This window comes from Solanum tuberosum, unplaced genomic scaffold (genome assembly GCF_000226075.1).
Source record: "Solanum tuberosum cultivar DM 1-3 516 R44 unplaced genomic scaffold, SolTub_3.0 scf00657, whole genome shotgun sequence".
Taxonomy (NCBI): Eukaryota; Viridiplantae; Streptophyta; class Magnoliopsida; order Solanales; family Solanaceae; genus Solanum; species Solanum tuberosum.
Window position 1 is genome coordinate 138,515 of NW_006239577.1, and position 8,310 is coordinate 146,824.

The following is an 8,310-nucleotide window of genomic DNA, read 5'->3' on the forward strand; positions in this document are numbered from 1 at the left end:
TGTGTTATGCTCTATTTGTTGATGTAGTTATACGCTGGAATGTATTTCTGATGAATGTGAATGATTAATTAAAGCATCAAATATCAACAAGTCTGGACTGTTTAGGATTCGAGCATTTAATATAGATCATACTTGTCCATTGAATGATAAAGTATATTCACAAAAACATGCAATAAACATGTTGATTGGTGGGATTGTTAAGCCTAATCTTGTTGATCACAAGAGAAAATATACACCTTCTGATATTCGGAGTGATGTGAAAATATATCTGGGAGTTGATGTAAATTACTCGTTGGCTTGGAGGGCTAAAGAAAAGGCTTGATTTCATTGAAGAGCACCACATCTGCATCTTACAACAAACTTCTAGCATACTTATATATGATGGATATTACATATCCAGGCTCACATATACGTCTGAAGAAAATCGATAAAAATGAGTTTTTATATCTTTTTGTTACGTTGAATAGTTTCATACAAGGCTTTGATCATTGCAGCCATGTAATCATTGTTGATGAAAGTCACCTAAGAAGATCGTATAATGGGACGTTTGTGGCTGCAAGTACAATGGATGGAGCAGGTATGTTCAGTGTGTTTTTGAATGTCTATTTTTGATTTTATGTTAATTTGTATATAAATAAAAATATAGGACATATTTTTTCATGGCCTATGGTATCATTGATTCGGAAAATAACGCCACTTGAACTTGATTCTTTGTACAACTAAGGGAGGCGTCTGGGCAAAAGAGTAATATATGTGTTGTCTCTAATAGAAATGAAAGCATTATAAAGGCAGTGACAAGAGTGTATAATAATGTGCCACATTATGCTTGTATGTGGCACTTGTAAGGTAATGTTGGAAAGAAATTTAGAAAGTCCTAGAAGAAGCTAAGTCCTGTATTTTATACATTGACAAAGACATGCAATAAAGTTGAGTTTGATAGGCTACTAGATACTGTAGAAAAGGTTGATGTAGGTGTTAAAGAGTATTTGGAGCTAGCTGAATATAATAAGTGGTCAAGGTGTCATGCAGAAACTCATCGGGGATGGGCTATGACGTCTAATATTGCAGAGAGTATAAATGCTGCACTAGTGTCTATGAGGGAATTACTAATTTTTAATTTCTGAAAGAGGTTAGACTGATGTTTGGGAGATGGAATCAAGACAACAAACACGACGTAGCATGTACATTTACTCCGTTGATTGAAAAAATTCAGAATATATTGGTCGAAAATGAAGCAATGAGCACAAGAATGGGGGTATATTTTATGTATATATAATATTGATTAATCAATAATTAATTATTTTAAAATTGTATAAAGACAATTATGCACACAGTTAGAATTAATACATATACAAATGCATAAAACTTATACATATACATAAATATGTTTGTATGAAACAGGTTGTGCCATCGACTGAATATATACACAATGTGACTGATGATGGTAGGAGTTTTGTGGTCTGTTTAAAGAATAAAACATGCAGCTGTGGAAAGTTTCAATACGAAGAAATACCATGTGAACATGTTTGGGCTGTACTGAAGCGGAAAAGTCTAGTAGCTGATGGATATTGCTCGAATTTGTATAAACCAATGACAATTTTAAAAATTTATGAGATATCAATTTATTCGTTGCCTGATGTAGCAGAATGGGTGACACCTGAATACATAATGTATGATGAAGTTCGGCTTCCAATATTCAAAGACCTCCAAGAAGGCCAAAAAAGAAACCTCGTTCAAAAATAACACGTGAATTGGTTGGTCTCAAAGGGAAGCATACATGTAGCACATGTGGAGTTGCAGGTCACAATAGGTGTTCATGTAGAAACAGGCCTCAAGAAGTTTAATGAGCTCTTTCGATTATATTGGAGTGTAATATTAGATTTTATAGATACTTGAATGTTATTCTCAACTGATTTTGTGTTTAAAGCTATATGAGTTGGAATGGTGATGATGAAATAAATTTGTTATGTCCTATTAACAGTGAGCATTTTTGTTCTTCTTTTTGTATCCATGCTCTTGTATATACTATGAGTTATCGTTGTCGTATATATTGTCCATCGTATACAAAAATTGTATATGTATAAGTTAATATTGTAACATATTATTATCTTTGTATTTATGCTAGTATAAATAATTCTATGTGTATTTGTTCTATTGAAATATTTTTCTCTTTTTGAACAGAAAATGTATATGTATACTCTATATTTATACTGTATGAACGATTGTATAAGCTGGCTAGATTTATATAGTTAATGTATAAATATACGTTGTTATTTAAGTGGTTTGTATATTTATACTTTATCAACGATTCTACAAGCCTAACAATGTATATGTATATACTCAACATAAACCATACTCCTAGATTTATATAGTTAATGTATAAATATACATTGTATAAATTGGTTTGTATATTTATACTTTATGTAACGACTGTATAAGCCTAACAATGTGTGTATATATATATACTCAACATTAAAATATACTCCTAGATTTATATAGTTAATGTATAAATATACATTGTATAAGTTGAATTGTATAATTATTAAAGTGTTAAGCAGCATAATATAATGAAATTAACAAAAAACAAACAAGTAAAAGACTTAAATGATCAAACGAGTATATTACAACCAAAAAACTGGGAAGTTCAAAACATTCAAGGTTATTATGCATGTCATTTGCAAATACAAAAGAAAACAGAAATTTAGTACTACTGTTCTAATTAATTGTGATCCTTTCACTGCTATCGCAATCCCTATGAATTCTGATTGGCCTTTCTGGTGCCTCGCTATCAATAGTGGCATCGGATTGGATCTTTTGCATTCCATAATTCCACAATAATGCACCATATCGAATACGTGTGAACTCTTAATCGAATGCATGTTGCTGCACCTTGGCACACAGTTGATAACATTATCATTCCTGTTAACATTTAGGAGATCTTTCACTGGATTTTGATCGTTGTGTCCTTTAATGATAGATGTATATAGATCTATGATTCTCTTAGTGGTGGTGCACTACATGATTCAAAACTTGGAAATGAGATCGAGAAATATGCACATCTTATTCCCATGTATCCATCTAAGTCTGATTTTTACGGGAAGAAAGACATTGACATATCTTCACACCCGAAATACAAGTCCCACTCTGAAATTGACTCGTTTGAAATGATTTATGTCAAGGATATACCACAACAAAATGAAGAAAGCTTGTAAGTTTTATTATGGTTATTTTTATTTCTATTGTTATTGTTAATTTTGTACTGACCATAAGATTTGATGTATTTTATTTTCAGCGACTGTAGACTATATGTTGTTGCTTATGCAGACCATATCAGTAATGATATAATAAGCATTCCAGATGTTGTCAATCAAATTATTGAAATTGCAATCGGCAGTGATAAAACTGAATGTATTGTTGTCAGAGTACTTGGCTTTTTTGCGTATGTAATATAAAATGACATTTATGTGCTGTAAAAATAAGTAGGTATAATTTGTATAAAATTGTCATTTATACAGAATATATCAATTGTATAATGAAATAAATAATATCACACTTACCGAGTCATCAAACAATTGATCTTTGTATGCAAGCTTATAGAACAGTTCTTGTTTTGGACAGTGACAATTTCAAAATGAAACCACAATTGTAAGACAACTTTTTTCTTTTTGTATCGCTTCTCTTTGCCCTTCTTAACAAAATCAAAATCAAAAGCTTTATACAAATATACGTATATATAATTAAATTTGTATATTTAGTAAGTGCAAAACAATTTACTTTGTGTTGTGCTTAACAAGCATGCCTTCATTTAACCATTTCCAAAAATGCATATACATAGTTATAAGATCCACATCCGACATTGAAGCAAATGAATGTTTCAAATCAAAGGTGAAAGGAAACCTTGATGAACTACCTGAAATGTATAAAGTCATAAATAATCATTATAAGACTAACATTTATTGGTATGTCTGTATTATTGTGTAAACAATAAATTTTGTTATACCACACTCTGATTCGAATGATCTCACAGAAGGCGAGGTGTTGAATTGGCCAGGACGCCTTTCACTAGGAATTGGTAATGGTGTGTGCTCGTCCACAACTAACAAAGGATGTAACACCATGCTTCTTTCTGAATAAAGGTTTGATTGGTCATCATGTACCATCTGAAGAGGTGATGGACACATGAAAACTTCTTCAACAACTAATTTATTGGCATTGAATGATCCTAGTTTGTTTGTATCTGTAAATTCTTCCTTTTCCATCTTTTCAGTTTGCTTGTATATAACATTTAATAAATCCTGCTGTTATAAAATAATAAACAAAAAAAATTTCAAATGAACGGATTATATACAATTATAAAGTCAAACTTATGAAGATAAAAATTGAGAACTACATACAAATGATGAGTTGTTGAAGTCTGCTTGATCATTCATGATTTGGGATCCCTCTTTGTTAACTTCAATTAGAACATCTTGACAATCCTCCTTCTAAATATATAATAGATGAACCTCAAAAATGTTTGAAAACTTTGAAGTGTTCTAAACCTCAAAAGTGCTTGGAACCTCAGAATTGTTATGAACTTGCAGCAAATATCACTTGGTATATTAATAATAAGGGAAAATGGACAAATATACCCCGAACAATCATAAATGGTATGTTAATACCCTCCGTTATACTTTAAGGTTATATATACCCTTACCGTCAATTATTTTTGGATCATCTATACCCTTAAGACTAACAGATTGACACATGGCATCATCTAAATAACTTACCTGATTTTTATTTATTTATTTATCCAAAAAAAATTGAAAACCCACCCATTTTCTATACTTTACCCACCCATGGCCCAAATTAAATATCATGACATTTGTTGACACCCAATTTTGACCCTCCCCGATAGGAATTAATTCACGAGCTTCTTAATTTCCAAACAATTTAGAATAATTAGTTTTATAAAATTCAAATACTCTGCAAAGTCATCTTAAGTGATTTTTGGTCGATTTTCATAATTTATAAATAATATATATTTCATGTAATTTTATATATCTGTAATTAGTATATTTTATAAATATTTGAAAATCATATCGAAAGATTTCTACACTGATAAGATATGTATTTTTATTTATTTAGTTTTAGTTTGAATTATATGTTTTAATTTTGAATTAATTGGTTTGTATTTAAATTAATTATCTTATAATTAAGTTAATTATTTTATTTCGCTAAGGTTAAGAAGTTCATTAATTGATACTAATTCATCTTATTTTGTTGTTAGCCAAATTCGCCAATTTAATTCAATATGGCTAAAATTTCAACTTAAATTGGTTACAATTGTAATTTGTTAGTTATTTTGTAATTGCGAATATAGCTATTTCCTATCTTAGCTTCCAATTCTTTAAGACCCAAAAATTGGGTCATTTAATTCCAACCCAAATTATGCTCCAAATCAGCCCAACCAATTAATTCCAACCCAACCCCATCATTTTCCAGCCGACCCAAACCTCCAACAATACCCAACCCCTTTGTTTTTTCTTTTCTTTTCTATTCCAACGTTAACAACAACAATCCACCACTATGTTTCCTTCAACATTATCAGAAACCCAGAATGGGATGACGACGATAGCGGCAAAAGCACGCGTCCTCCGTCCTTGCAGCTACGAGATGGAGACACGTAGCACCTCAAGGACGGGTGATTTGATCCCATCCGTCCGCCCCCTTTACCTTTTCGGAATGAGCCCAAAACCTCAAGGAAAAGGTGTTTGTTTGAATTGGGTAAAGAATTCAATTTTTGAATTTGGAATTCGTCCAAAAATCTACCCGATTTCCCCCCCTTTTTTCCATCCCAAAATCTACCCTAAGTTTCCCCTATATAACGCCTTTGATGTTCATTTGCAAGGGGGGATTTTTTTCGGAGTTAAAAATATTTTTGTGTTAGAGAATCATTAGAGAAAAGAAAAGAAAATACTAAGAGGAAGTTGCTGGAATTTGGGAGTACATACAGAAAACTAGAATCAAAGAGTGAGAATTTCGGTTTGCTAGAGTCTTTGCTCGTTTTCTCTGGTTTGTTGTCGGTGTTCGTGGTCGTGTGGTGGAAGAGCTCGTTCCAGCTCGGCTGTCCCAAGTTCGCTGCTCCCCGAAAGGTAAACTTATTTTGATCTTAACTCGTCTTAGTTGGCGTTTCATTTGATATTTGAAGCTCTCTGCTGGCTCTTTCTCTCCCTCTCATGAATGCATCTGTTTCATCTTGATTCACTGTTAGTGTTCGATAATCGCTCGGTTTAATGTCTTAGTTGATATTTCTCCTTAGTTGTTGAAGATGAAAGTTTGATAGTTAAAAGTTTGAGTTGTCTTACTGTTGGTTCATTTTATTCTGCTTTGAAGAAGTCGGCTGAATCTATGACTCGTTTTGCTTAAAATAGTTTGATGTTCAAGTGCAAGTTTAGTAGTTCGTGATTTTTATCTTTTTATTTTTTCCTTCCATCTTTTATTTGGGTTTGATATTAGACTTAAATCTTTGTGTTTGCTGTGAAAGGAAGAATGCTTTCTGTCATTTATTGTTCATAATTCTCTTTTTTTTTAGACAAATCTAACATGCCTTACTGTAAAAAATAAAATAAAATGAATCTTTCTTACTCTTGGCATTCTCATGATATATATATTCATTATGTCATAGTATTATACATTCTTTATTTTACTTCTATTATTTTGTTAGATATCTTGTGTTAGTAGTATTTCGATTAGTTCATATATTCCTCTATGTGTTGTATTGTTAAAGAATGGATGAGTTCATGGTTGCCTCTGTTTTGTTCTTGCATTTTGTCAATATGCCTCCATCTGTTGCCTTATTCTCTTGTGAAATTTCAATTCTTTAAGTGGAACTTCGGTTAGTTTGAGCACAACTATTATATGTTATAGTCCAAGCATGATTGTCGCATACTTAGTTTTATAGTCTAAGCATGATTTTAGCATATTTAATTTTCTTTTGAATGACCAATTGGTGATTTTCTTTTCTTCAACTTTTTTTTTTTTTTATTTGTATATAGTTGCGTAATTTTGTTAAATAATTCATGGTTCGCCCTTTAAGTGTGAATATTAATCTTTGTTGTATTCCTTTTGTATGTGATAGTTGCCTTGAGTCCACGAGACTTTTCCCTTGCATTTGGAATCGGATTGAAATCCAACACCGTTATCGAGTCAATCATAATGGTGTACAGGTTGGAAATTGACAATACTGGCTGGAAGTTGAATTCTCATGTTCCGGAAACTCGAAAACAAGCTGAAATACAACTTGTATACAGATGTATACATGAGTATACAGTCGAAAAATAACAACATACAGGGAAAAACGTGAGAACTACAGGTGGAAAAGGCGAAAATACAGAATTGAAACAAAATTACAGGTCCGAGAGTCTAAAAATTAGCGATATATATGGTGTATACCTCGGATATACACTTCATGTATATCATGATCAATGAAGATGGAAATGGGTCAAAAGCCCAATGAGTTGTTATTTTTGCAGATTTAGGAATTTGTTTGGCCCAAATTCAATATACTTCCTTTCCCTCTCTTATTTATTTTATTGTATTTGACTAACACTTTGATTATCTTATGATTCAATTTAATTAAATTCCCCCGAGAATGGTCATTTCATTTTATTTTCGAATTAAAGTATATATTATTTTATTACTTAGTTTTTTATTTTAATATTAGGCTTGTTGACATTTTATGAACTATTCCCCTTTAGAAAATCCCCCTTTAGTTCGTTTCCCCTTAAGATGAATAAAAAATGAAAAAAAAAAAAAAAAATAGTAATAATGAATTAGTTAAAATAAATTAGTTCTTTTACTAAATTAAAATTTTAAAAATAATTAGTTAAAACAAATGAATTCTTTTACTTCGTTAAAACTTTCAAAATTAGTCAAAGTCGTGAGTTCTTTACTTAGTTAAATTTTTAAAAAAAAAAAATTAGTTAAAATAAATAAATTCTTTTACTTAAGTTAAAATTTCAAAATTTTTCAAAATCATTTTAGTCAAATCGCCGGTCAACCGCAAGTTAGCGGACATTTGAGGGCCTAAAACCTTCTCGAAATGTACATTTGAACTTCGAACCCTTTTCAATTGATTTTATCTGTTTTAAATCTTTTGAAAACCTTAAAGTTTTTTCTTGATTTTTACTAAAAAAAAATTAAGTGGCGACTCTGTCATTTTGGAAATTCGATTTCTCTTAAATCATAAGTTTAATCGATTTTTCGAAAACTCAGTCATTTTTCCTTTTACATATATTTTTAAGTAAAACAGAAATGACGACTCTACTG

The 8,310-nt window shown here is 31.0% G+C and overlaps 1 long non-coding RNA gene across 1 annotated transcript; it reads left to right on the plus strand.

Annotated features, from left to right (window-relative positions):
- The first annotated feature begins 5,952 nt into the window (after window positions 1-5,952).
- Window positions 5,953-7,628, plus strand: LOC102581523 (uncharacterized). The gene is made up of 2 exons (XR_368896.2): window positions 5,953-6,134; window positions 7,121-7,628. It is a non-coding gene; the product is annotated as an uncharacterized lncRNA (long non-coding RNA).
- Window positions 7,629-8,310: the final 682 nt, after the last annotated feature.